Source organism: Dermacentor variabilis, chromosome 1 (assembly GCF_050947875.1).
Source record: "Dermacentor variabilis isolate Ectoservices chromosome 1, ASM5094787v1, whole genome shotgun sequence".
NCBI lineage: Eukaryota > Metazoa > Arthropoda > Arachnida > Ixodida > Ixodidae > Dermacentor > Dermacentor variabilis.
Genome location: NC_134568.1, coordinates 70,109,573 through 70,119,736, shown reverse-complemented (window position 1 = coordinate 70,119,736; position 10,164 = coordinate 70,109,573). Strand labels below are relative to the sequence as shown.

At 45.8% G+C, this 10,164-nt stretch overlaps 1 protein-coding gene and 1 non-coding gene across 2 annotated transcripts in view; both read left to right on the top strand.

Moving 5' to 3' along the window:
* The window catches only part of LOC142579130 (uncharacterized), a 46,150-nt gene that overhangs the window by 33,412 nt on the left and 2,574 nt on the right, over nucleotides 1-10,164 (top strand). The gene's annotated exons all lie outside the window — the stretch shown is intronic.
* Nucleotides 1,760-1,831, top strand: TRNAH-GUG (transfer RNA histidin (anticodon GUG)). The gene has a single exon. It is a non-coding gene; the product is annotated as a tRNA-His (tRNA).

The window sequence follows — 10,164 nt, the reverse complement described above, 5'->3', positions numbered from 1 at the left end:
CGCCTGGCCATTCTTCCCTGTGCCGTTTCTTTATTCTACTCCTTACTCTAAATTTTGCCTCCTGGATGACATGCGTCACCGTGTTCCGGGCTCACATGCTGCGCTCGGAAACCGAGAGCTAATAGGTAGCTGTAGTTAAGATAAATCACGTGCTTGAACATATGAAAATCACACACGGGTCATGAAAGACTATCTGGGGTTACTTAACGTGTGCCCGTGAAGGCACTGTACACGAGCCTATTTTATGAGGGCTTATGGGAATGCGGACGCCGCATTCGGGAATCGACCTCGAGATCAGCCGTAGAGCGCCACAGCCACTAAGCCACCACGGCTGTTCGAGTTATACTGCGATGTAGGTCACGCACCGGTAGAAAAACGTATAAAACGTCCATGGCATGCCCTTACAGTTCTGGTCTTTTCTGGTTTCTTTTTTCATAGTACAATACGTTGTCAAAAATGCCGGCTGTTCGGCGCAACATTGAGATAGCTGTAATCCATTGCCCTGCTCCAAGAAGGAGCGCTTTATTCATCTCGTTCACGGTTTCTAGCGCGCCGTGCGGTGAGGGCTATGCTGCACTTCCTGTTTACCTTCAGTAAACAAGGCGAGGACCCCGCGTCTCGCCGCCCTACCACCTCGTTTCTTCGGCGTGGCGAGGAGGTTCCCAGGCACGGAATGAAAGCCGACAGAAACTGTGCCGAGCGCGGCGCAGTCACCTGCTCTCTGAAGTACTCATATTAGACCCTTGCGCAACCTAGGCATGACCTAAACATGAACAATGACACATTTGTAATGCCTTACATGAATGTCAGGGTACACAGGTGTTTTCTTTGAGTCACGTGAATGTCGCCGATCGACACAACGTTCAATATTGTTACCGACATCTGTCCTTCGTTGACGCTGAATTATTTATTAGCACGCGCTGTAGCGTGCGTGCCAGATATATGGTGCATGAGAGTCCGTGTACGAAGTGCGCCAACGCTCGCTCTTATGGAATGTGCCGTCCTACGTGCATCACTATGCGAAATGGGGACGCCACGTTTCCGCTTAGAGCGGCTGATTATGCTTGCTCCTGCCTTGAAAAAAAACTTCATGAGTGGGATTTTTCAACACGATGTTTACGTCAAATAGAAGTAACGGATGACTTGCACATTAGCAGGAATGACTGTTAGAAAGCAGATTTAGTGTTCCTTGTTATAGTGGTGCAATGTCTACGGCTATATACGAAGTGTTTTCTTTTTTTAATTGCATCGAGCGTACAGGACAATTTGGCCTGTCCATGCGGATAACTTGAACAAACGGACATAAATGCGCAAGAAATCGCCACCGGCCGAGTTGCTTTAGAGTGGCTATAGCGTTGCGCTGCTAAGCACAAAGTCGCCGGTTCGACTGCTGACCAGAGCGGCCGCATTTAGATGGGAGTGAAATGCAAAAAAAAAAAAATACTCTAATGTACTGAATGCTCTGCTCTAGTTGCTCCCAGAACGCTCTAGAGACGCACAATCCGCTCCCTTCGACTACGGATATCTACCGACGCACATAGCCAGTGCCGCTTAGCATGTGTACCGAGTTCATAGATATGTCGCAAAAGCAGTAACCATTCGCTTCAGGGCGCTTATATGATTCATAACAACCATATTCTATCAAAACAAGCGTGTTTCACATTATGTAGTTGCGTCGAACTGCTTAAATTTTATGGCGATAGCAATTATATTGACACTTATCACTGAGTTTTCTTCGTCCAGACCGTCCTGCGTGGTGGCCGTGATCGTATAGTGGTTAGTACCTTGCGTTGTGGCCGCAATAACCCAGGTTCGAATCCTGGTCACGGCAACTTTTTTTTTTCTTCTTTTTTTTCTTTTTTTACTCTTCGGACAAGAGTGTCAATTTCTGCGAATATGGGCTTGTTGGTTTCGCTGGGTTGCTTGTAAAATTCTCAGGACCCTTATCGCTGGTTCCTTTAAGTTCGTTAACTTTCTTTTCTCTTTCTTCTTTTTTATATATAATAGCGCACTATGGGCGCGTATTCTCCCATTCATTAGTTCTTTCTCACGATCAAATATTGAGGAAGTCTGTATTAAAACTTTTATTTAGATACGAATCTCTCGCTGGAAGCGAGTACAACAAAACATGCTAATATCATTTCATTTCATTTCATTTATTAATACTGTTAGCCCATTTTTGGGCCGTTACAGGGTGGAAAATATTTGTTGCAAATGCAGTAAATGCATTGGCAATCACAGCCTTGCAGACACGCAAATACAATATAAATTTAGTGCGCACAACCTGCGGTTCACAACAAAATACAAATGCGGTAGGAGAAGCACACACAGCAACAATCATATTTCCAAATAGGTGAGATTCGCTACAAACGAGCTGTCGTGGTTAATTTGGTAGGTCAAGGTAAAGGTGTATTGATTTTTCAAACAAACTGACAGAGTCTGTTTGTGTTATGTGCTGTGGCAATGAGTTCCATTCTTCAATTGTTCGTGGGAAGAATGAATATTTGAATGTGTTGATCCGAGCTTGGAGAGTTGTAAGTTGTTCGTTGTGGCTGTTTCTTAATGTTCGGGCTGAGCGCTTCGTTATGTACAGTCCGGTGTTTATGTTAAAGAAGTTACACCGCAAAAGATAGAGGAACTTAAGTCTAGCAACTCTTCGCCGCTCTAGCAGTTGGGGTAATTTAAGTTCTGACAACATCCCCGAGACTGAATCCGTGGACTTATATCTAGACAGAATAAATCTAGCTGCCCTTCTTTGTACTTTTTCAATCCTTGCTATCTGGTTTTTTGTGTAGGGGTCCCACACGATACAGCCATATTCCAAAGTTGGTCTTACAAGTGTCAAATAGGCGGTTAGTTTCGCTGTCGTGGTTGCCTTCCCTAGTTTCCGGCGTAAAGTCCACATTTTTCTCTCGGCTGCACTACATAAGTTATGAATGTGCCTATCCCAATTTAAATTTTCGCTTATCGTTATGCCTAGATACTTGAAGTAGCTTACTTTCTGTAATTTGTGTCCTTCAATTTCGTATTCAAATGGAAGAATATCTTTTATTTTGTTTGTTATTCTTATAAATGACGTTTTGCTGTGATTTATTTTCATTTTCCATTTTGAGCACCAGTCATGGATACTACTTAATGCCGAGCTTAAGGTAATTTGATCTTCTTTGGATGTTATATGTGAGTAAAGCAGGCAGTCGTCTGCGAATAACCGAACCTTAACACCTGAGGAAACTGTCTCTGCAATATCGTTGATATAACACAGAAATAAGACGGGACCGAGCACGGAGCCCTGGGGAACACCTGATGAAACACTGAGAATGCCGGATTTCGCATTGTTGATTTCCACATACTGCGTTCTATGTTTAAGATACGATTTCATCCAAGCGACAATAGTACTATTAATTCCAAAATTCTTTAGTTTCCTTATAAGTTATATGTGTGGGACCCGATCGAATGCTTTCGACATATCAAGACAAATTGCATCTACCTGATGTTTATCGTTGATTGCTTTTGCTAACTCGTGGACTGTTTCTACGAGCTGGGTGATCGTTGACAATTGTCAACGATCACCCAGATCGTATCAGGGTGTTGTGGGCCTAGAAATACTGCATTCAGTGACAACAGCCGGTTATTGATATATCAATGAGCAGTTCAAGCCTATTTAATACGTAAGTAAAGCACACAGGTAATTACCTCATTAAATAATTGGAAAATTTGCTGCGTGCGAGGTGCCATGTGACTTCAAGTGTGCTTGGAAAGACAGCCAGCGACATCTAACGGCAGCTGCTGGGCACATTTGGGCCCAGCAGCTACCATTAGACGTCGCTGGTTGGCTCCTGAGCGCCCCGGCAGCCGCCCTTCTCGCGCTCTACACACGGGTGACGCCATCGGTTCATTTCTGTCGGATGCACGTTTCAGTCTGATGATTATGCACCTGGAAGATACACACGACCGCCAAAATGACTATCAACCAGACTAGTATCCACTTTCGGTCAGTTGTTTACCTTTTTCCTCCTTTCTAGCTTTCACTGTAATCAATTGTTCATCGTTGCCTCGCAGTTTTCGGCAAGGGCGAACAGTATCTGCATAGTGTATATTTTTTCCCCCATCCATTGCTTCGATTTCCTCTTCTGGGACATGGCCACCATAAGGCAGCAGTCCTACATCGGATTCCTACACACACATAATTGCTATCTGTAATAAATATTGCGAAATAAAAAAAAACTTGGGCCATGGGTCAGTGGTCAATGCGTCCGACTTCAACTTGGCACATGGTAGCTGTGGCTTCGGTTCGATCCTCAACGGCATCTGCATCTGGCTCTCCCTATTCCGGTGGCGCTGGATGTTGACTTTTGCGGGTCTGCTCATCTGTGTTCATTCGAGATAGTATAGTTGGACTGACTTTCGTATAGGCTACATTAGAGTAAGGAACTGTAGTACGAGACGGAGAAATGAACTCGAGGAGAGTGTGGTTGGGAGGCTAGTTGGTACATTTTTTTGTGAACTAAACTGCGCTAGGGACGAGACACCGAGGTAGATGTGGAAAGGACGAATGCAGAAATGAATGGCGGGATCTTCTGTCGTATCTTTGCGGTATGTCTAACTCAAGTCTGTTTACCCTTAGGTTGTCGCAATTGTCCCCGTGTTACAACATTCTTATCGAAGCGTTTCAGAATGCACGATGAGGAAACCCGTCATTACGGCTCCCCTTTACTCGAGTACACCGCATATACGTTGCCTCCGATAGAACACCCGCAGCTGTCTAGAAGAGGTGGTATTATCGTTCGAGCACTACTTGAAGTTCACTCGGTTCGTTGAACGTTTTGCATCAAACAGAGGGGGGGAAAAGTGAATGTTTACGTTTCGGTTTTTGAACTGCCAAGTTGTAAAGTTTCACCTCGCAAAAATAAGTTCATCTGCAGGTGCGAAAGTATTAGCGTAATGATTTTGATATGACTCGCTTACTTGTCTCCTTTAACAACGTAATTCAGATCACTTTCGTTCCTTATTTGCCATCCGTATCCGTTGTATACCAAGGTTACGAAACACGCTGCCCGCTGAGACCTTGTACACGGCTGTGCACCCATACTGAGTGTATGGATATATGCTTCTCTCCTTTTTGCACTGCTAAGCACGATGTCGGGCGATCAAATCCCGATGAGGGTAGCTATAGGGGCTTGTTGGTGTGGCATCTTCAATTTGTTGTAGCTCAAGCTGAACGACAGGGACAGCAGAAAGGCAATTTGACACACATGCAGCGCTGTGTGTGTGTCAAATGTGTCTTTCTGTTGTCCCTGTCGTTCAGCTTGCGCTTACAACAAAATATTAAATCCCCACCGCGGCGGCCGCATTTCAATAGGGATCGAATTGCAAAAACGCCTGCCTACCTTGCATTGGGTGAACGTTAAGGAAACCAAGGTGGTCAAAATTAATCAGCAGCCCCCACTACGGCGTTCTTCATAATCAGATCGTGGTTTTGGCACGTGAAACCCCGCAATTCAATTCTTTTATCTTTTTTTTTTAATGTCAGTGCAGCCAGACTGTGGGGCTGTGCCATCGGTGATGTTCGATGTTAGTTTAAGACCGCTATCCTAGATGGCGTTTTCAACAGACGGCCACTGATTTCTTAATGTGCCATGTAAGTTAAAGTTGCCCATATTTTTGGTAGTGGCAACTGCTAACTTGCAACAGCGAATTGATTGCAGCAAGAAATGGTGCATTAGTCTGGGCAGGCCTGCTTCTGCCACTTTGCTCATTCTATATGCAGGTTAAAACAGCAACAGAAAAAATGAATGTCTAAACAGAACACGAAGCTCTGCCGGGCAATGCCACTTGGGCTTCTTTCAGCACTGGCTGCGTTACCCTACAGCCCAATGGTGGCCGTCCTCTTAAGTGGGACTCCTAATTGACAACGAGATAGCCAACCAGCCTCTAAGCTGCGCAGGGACATCCCTTATCTCACTATAATAACAGTGTCAGCGACATTAGCTAGTCGCAAGCATATAAAGTGACACCGCTATCGCCTCTTAACAACCAGCACGTTCATATAGTAATGGCTTGCGACATGCGGCTTCGCTTTCTAACGCAAGGTGAGGCGTTACAAAGGTCGGTGCATTTTTTTTTCTCTGACTTTAATTGTCATATTGGCGTTCAAGAACTAAAGTACTGCCTCAGAAAACTGGAAAACAATAAGAAAGAGCCAGGAATGATAAGCGGGTCATACAGTTTGCGTGCTGGGAGGCCGCAAACACTCGGAAGAGAAACGCAAGATACAGCTCGAAGACCCACCGTTAGGGGTGACGCCTTTTTGAACAGAAGCTACAAAGGTCAGACTACACGTACGCTTGCCGAAGTGCGCAAGCTCGCGCCCGCGTGCCCAAGCAAGCGCAGATGGTGCGAGACAGATCGCGCTGCGACTGCGACTTTTTTCAGTCAGTAAAACTAATATATATCATGCCTACACTCGGCCCACGTCAGGACATGTAAGTGTTCGAAAGGCTCTTGCTTTTATGGTCAGGGTTGTGTTGATCTCAAAAGAACCGGTTATCAGTCTGCATGCTGCCAAGAATACGCATCTTTATTGCTTGCATTAAGTAATTAGGCAGTTAAGATCCCAATAACGTCTTTTCGCACTCGCGCACCTCGTTACCTGTGCGGGAAGTGCTGCAGCAGCTGGTGGGAGCGGCATTAGGTAGTTAAGCGCGGGCATAAAGGTGCGCTCAGTGTTATCGCGTCTCGCAGACACTTCGCGCTTATCATTCAGTGGAAACGTTGAGGAGAGAAATCCGGGAAAAAAGCGGCTAGATGCTTAGATGTGCAATGCCAGAGAGTCTACTTTTTTTTCAACCGGATGAGATTTGACGATATGTGAAGGCGCTGGGACGCCGCTGTAGAGAGGAGAAAGAATGCTTCCGCGTGACAGCTGGGCATGCGCTAGCTGTGCAACAGTAATGTCGGTGTAATTTAAATGACGTGAAGGCACGGTATTTCTGAAAAGAGCAGCCGCATTGTGTGATCGACTAAATTATCAGCTCTTCCGGTGCTACCTTACGGTAGCACTGGTAGCACGGCCTTAGGTTCAAATCTTCACTTTATAACTGATAAGTCATTATTTATTCTGCGCCAATGAACAAGCAAACTTCCAGTTGTTAGCGCGCCTTGCAATCGTCTTGCTGTTTCATTTGCTTCTTCGGGCTCTCTGGCGCCATTTGCAAGCCATGGCAAACTATTGCTAGGCCAACAATACCTACAGGTTGCGCCAGGTGGCCAACGTTTTGATTACCTATACATTCGCCACAGTTTTTTTTTTTTCATTGCACTCCCATCGCAGTGCGACTTAGAATAAAACCCGCCACCTCGTGCTCAGCAGCAGGACGCCACATGGCCACTGAGCCCAGTGCACGGGCTAAGATAGGAGCGACGACTCCGCCGCCGCGCAATGCATTCGCTCGGGACCACGGTGTAGGAACATACTGTGCTCGAGGCAAATCGTCAAATGCGGACGCCGAGCGCCTAGTTCACTTCTTTGCTCTCTCCCTACGCTCCGCGTCCTAGCGATCGTACATGCCTCCTCCACTCCTTCCTCGATGCGCGCGCCGGAGGGGGGCACGCGCATCGAGGCACCCCAAGTTCCGAAGTGGATGGATGGATGTTATGAGCGTCCCCTTTGGGATGGGGCGGCGGGTTGCGCTACCAAGCTCTTGCTATTATACTGCCTAATGTCCTACCTAGGTTAAAAAAAAAAACACGATGAATTCCCATAATCAAATTTTGTGACCCCCTATTGTGAACTTTGGTTTTGTACGTCTCTGTTTTTTGTCGTTTCCCTAATTTTCTTCCACCCACCTTCCGATCGCCTCTTACTAATCTTTATTGCGGGCGTATTTGCTTTCCTACTGCTCTTGCTGAACCCAGCGGCTTCAAGGAGGCCAGTGGTGCCTAAATCGACCGCTGGGCAGATATCTTCACATTCTAATAAAACATGATCCATCGTTTCCCTAGCTTTACCGCAGCAAGCATATTCTTCTTCTTTGTTATATCTCGATTTATAGGTGCGTGTTCTAAAGCATCCTGATCTCGCTTCTAAAAGTAATGAGCTTCCCTTTGAGTTATCATATATTGTTTCTTTCGAGATTTCGTTTTCTCCTCTTGAGTAGTTTACTGATGACAGGTTTCTTTTCCATTGCCGCCACCCACGAGATTATTTCAGCCTCTCTGACTTTCCGCTTGACGTTCTTTGTTGCTGCGTCAATTGCTCACCCTACAGGCCGCATACTTGCTGGTAAGCTTCCTAGTTCGTTTCCTCCACTGGGAATCGATGTTCTTCCCGTACAAATACATCTACAGCACCTCTACAGTACCTCTCCTTGCGTCGCGCTACCTGCTGAGGAGCGTGGAAACTTCCACAGTATGCTTTCATGTGCGCATGCGCTATAGTGGCGGAAAACGGCCGCGGCGGCAGCAGCGCGGAGCTGGCTGGGCGGCGGGTGTCGAGCTTGTCTGTTAGAAATACGGACCCTCGGTCGTCTCAATTTGACCGCGATCAAACACAAAATTATGTGCGCACAAATATAAAAACGCAAATGAACACACGCCCCCTGCTGTTCCTGCACGTATGCAAAGCATTTGTATATATGTCTTTATAGAAAGCAGACAAGAAATAAAGTTGTGCAAAGAGGCACAAGCAGAAGTACACGTTCTTTTTTTTTTTTTTTACGTCCGAACGTTTGCGCTGAAGTGATGGTTATGTGCTACGTACTTTTCGTGTTCGGCGCGTTGTTTACTATGAGAGCAGTGTGTTTAATTATGCCCTACGGAACAAGGTGTGTTGATACTCACGCGTGACTAGAGGGAACAACAGAACAGTAACTGATCTAGTTTTTTGTGCACCGCTTATAATAAGTTCGGGTATGGCAAAGACCAGGTGACGTTTTCTCTCTTCGTAGCACCATCTGAGCAGCAGCTGCAGCGGTAGCGACAGAAAATTCCAAGAAGTAAGCGACTGCTTAAAGCAAAAGTAAAATTGTGTTCGCGTCATTTCGAGTAGCACATTATTTTATATGAGCAATCCAGCGAACACAAGGGAATGTCCTACTAGGCGAATAGAAAGTCTTTTGATCGACTTCGAAAGGGAGCCGTTTTTACGATTTTCTGGGGAAGCCGGCGCAACTCACTGATGCTGAATGCCACGAGCAACCGCAAGAGGCCGATGAGGAAAGGCAGAAATACAACTGCAGACTCTGTAGATGCGTGCCCTTACTCAGGCACGTGCCGTATTTGTAATTCTCAGCCTTGCCTTCAAGAAGATGATTCCCACGATTTGCAGCCTGGAGGCTACAGGGATCCGTTCAGCGAAGAGAATAGTTTGAATATCCCTTGCAACGACGATTTTGCTGAAGAGGCGCAAGCGGCTCCACAACATAAACTCTTCTAGCGCATGTTAAAATTTACTTTTGCCGGAGCAGTTTCTGCATACAGAAAGATCCAGAATGTTTCCGCCTTCATGGAACCGCCACAAGGTTGAGAGAACTGGGCGACACGAAAAATGTTGCGAGAGAAGAAGCAAGCGAAGTATTTGTCCACTTGAACGACGCTCAGATAAAAACAGTGATAAAAGGCACCCTTTCCCTATGCCCTCATTTTCACTGTCTTCTGAAACAGCTCGAGACCGCATAGACTGTCGTTGCTGCTGTTGTATATATGGCACCCTAACCACATTTTCAAGCTTTCTTTCTTTCTTTTTGCATAGTCTTCGTATTTCTTTTATTTTCTTTGTTTTTGTTTCTTGTGCCTAGCACAATTCTATATAATCTCCGTTAATAAATTCCCGTTATGAAGTCTGTAAGGTATAATGCAAGTAAATGAATAAAAATTAAATGATGTGTTTCGTCTGCTAACATCTCTCCGCGAACCGCAGTAACTATTCCTGTTATATTGGCGTCAGGGCATGCGTCAAACAGACGACACAACGAATGTTGGAGGTGCGGGATAGCGGCCAATCACAGCTGTGCGCTGTTGCTATAGAAACGGCGGAGAAACCAGAGTTTGGCGCAGTCCCGCGCATCCTCCATCTGTTGATTGTAGCAGCTTCCCCTCCCCTCCTCCACCACATTTGATGATGATGATGATGTTTATTGGCATTCCCTTTGAAACGTGGCAGTGAGT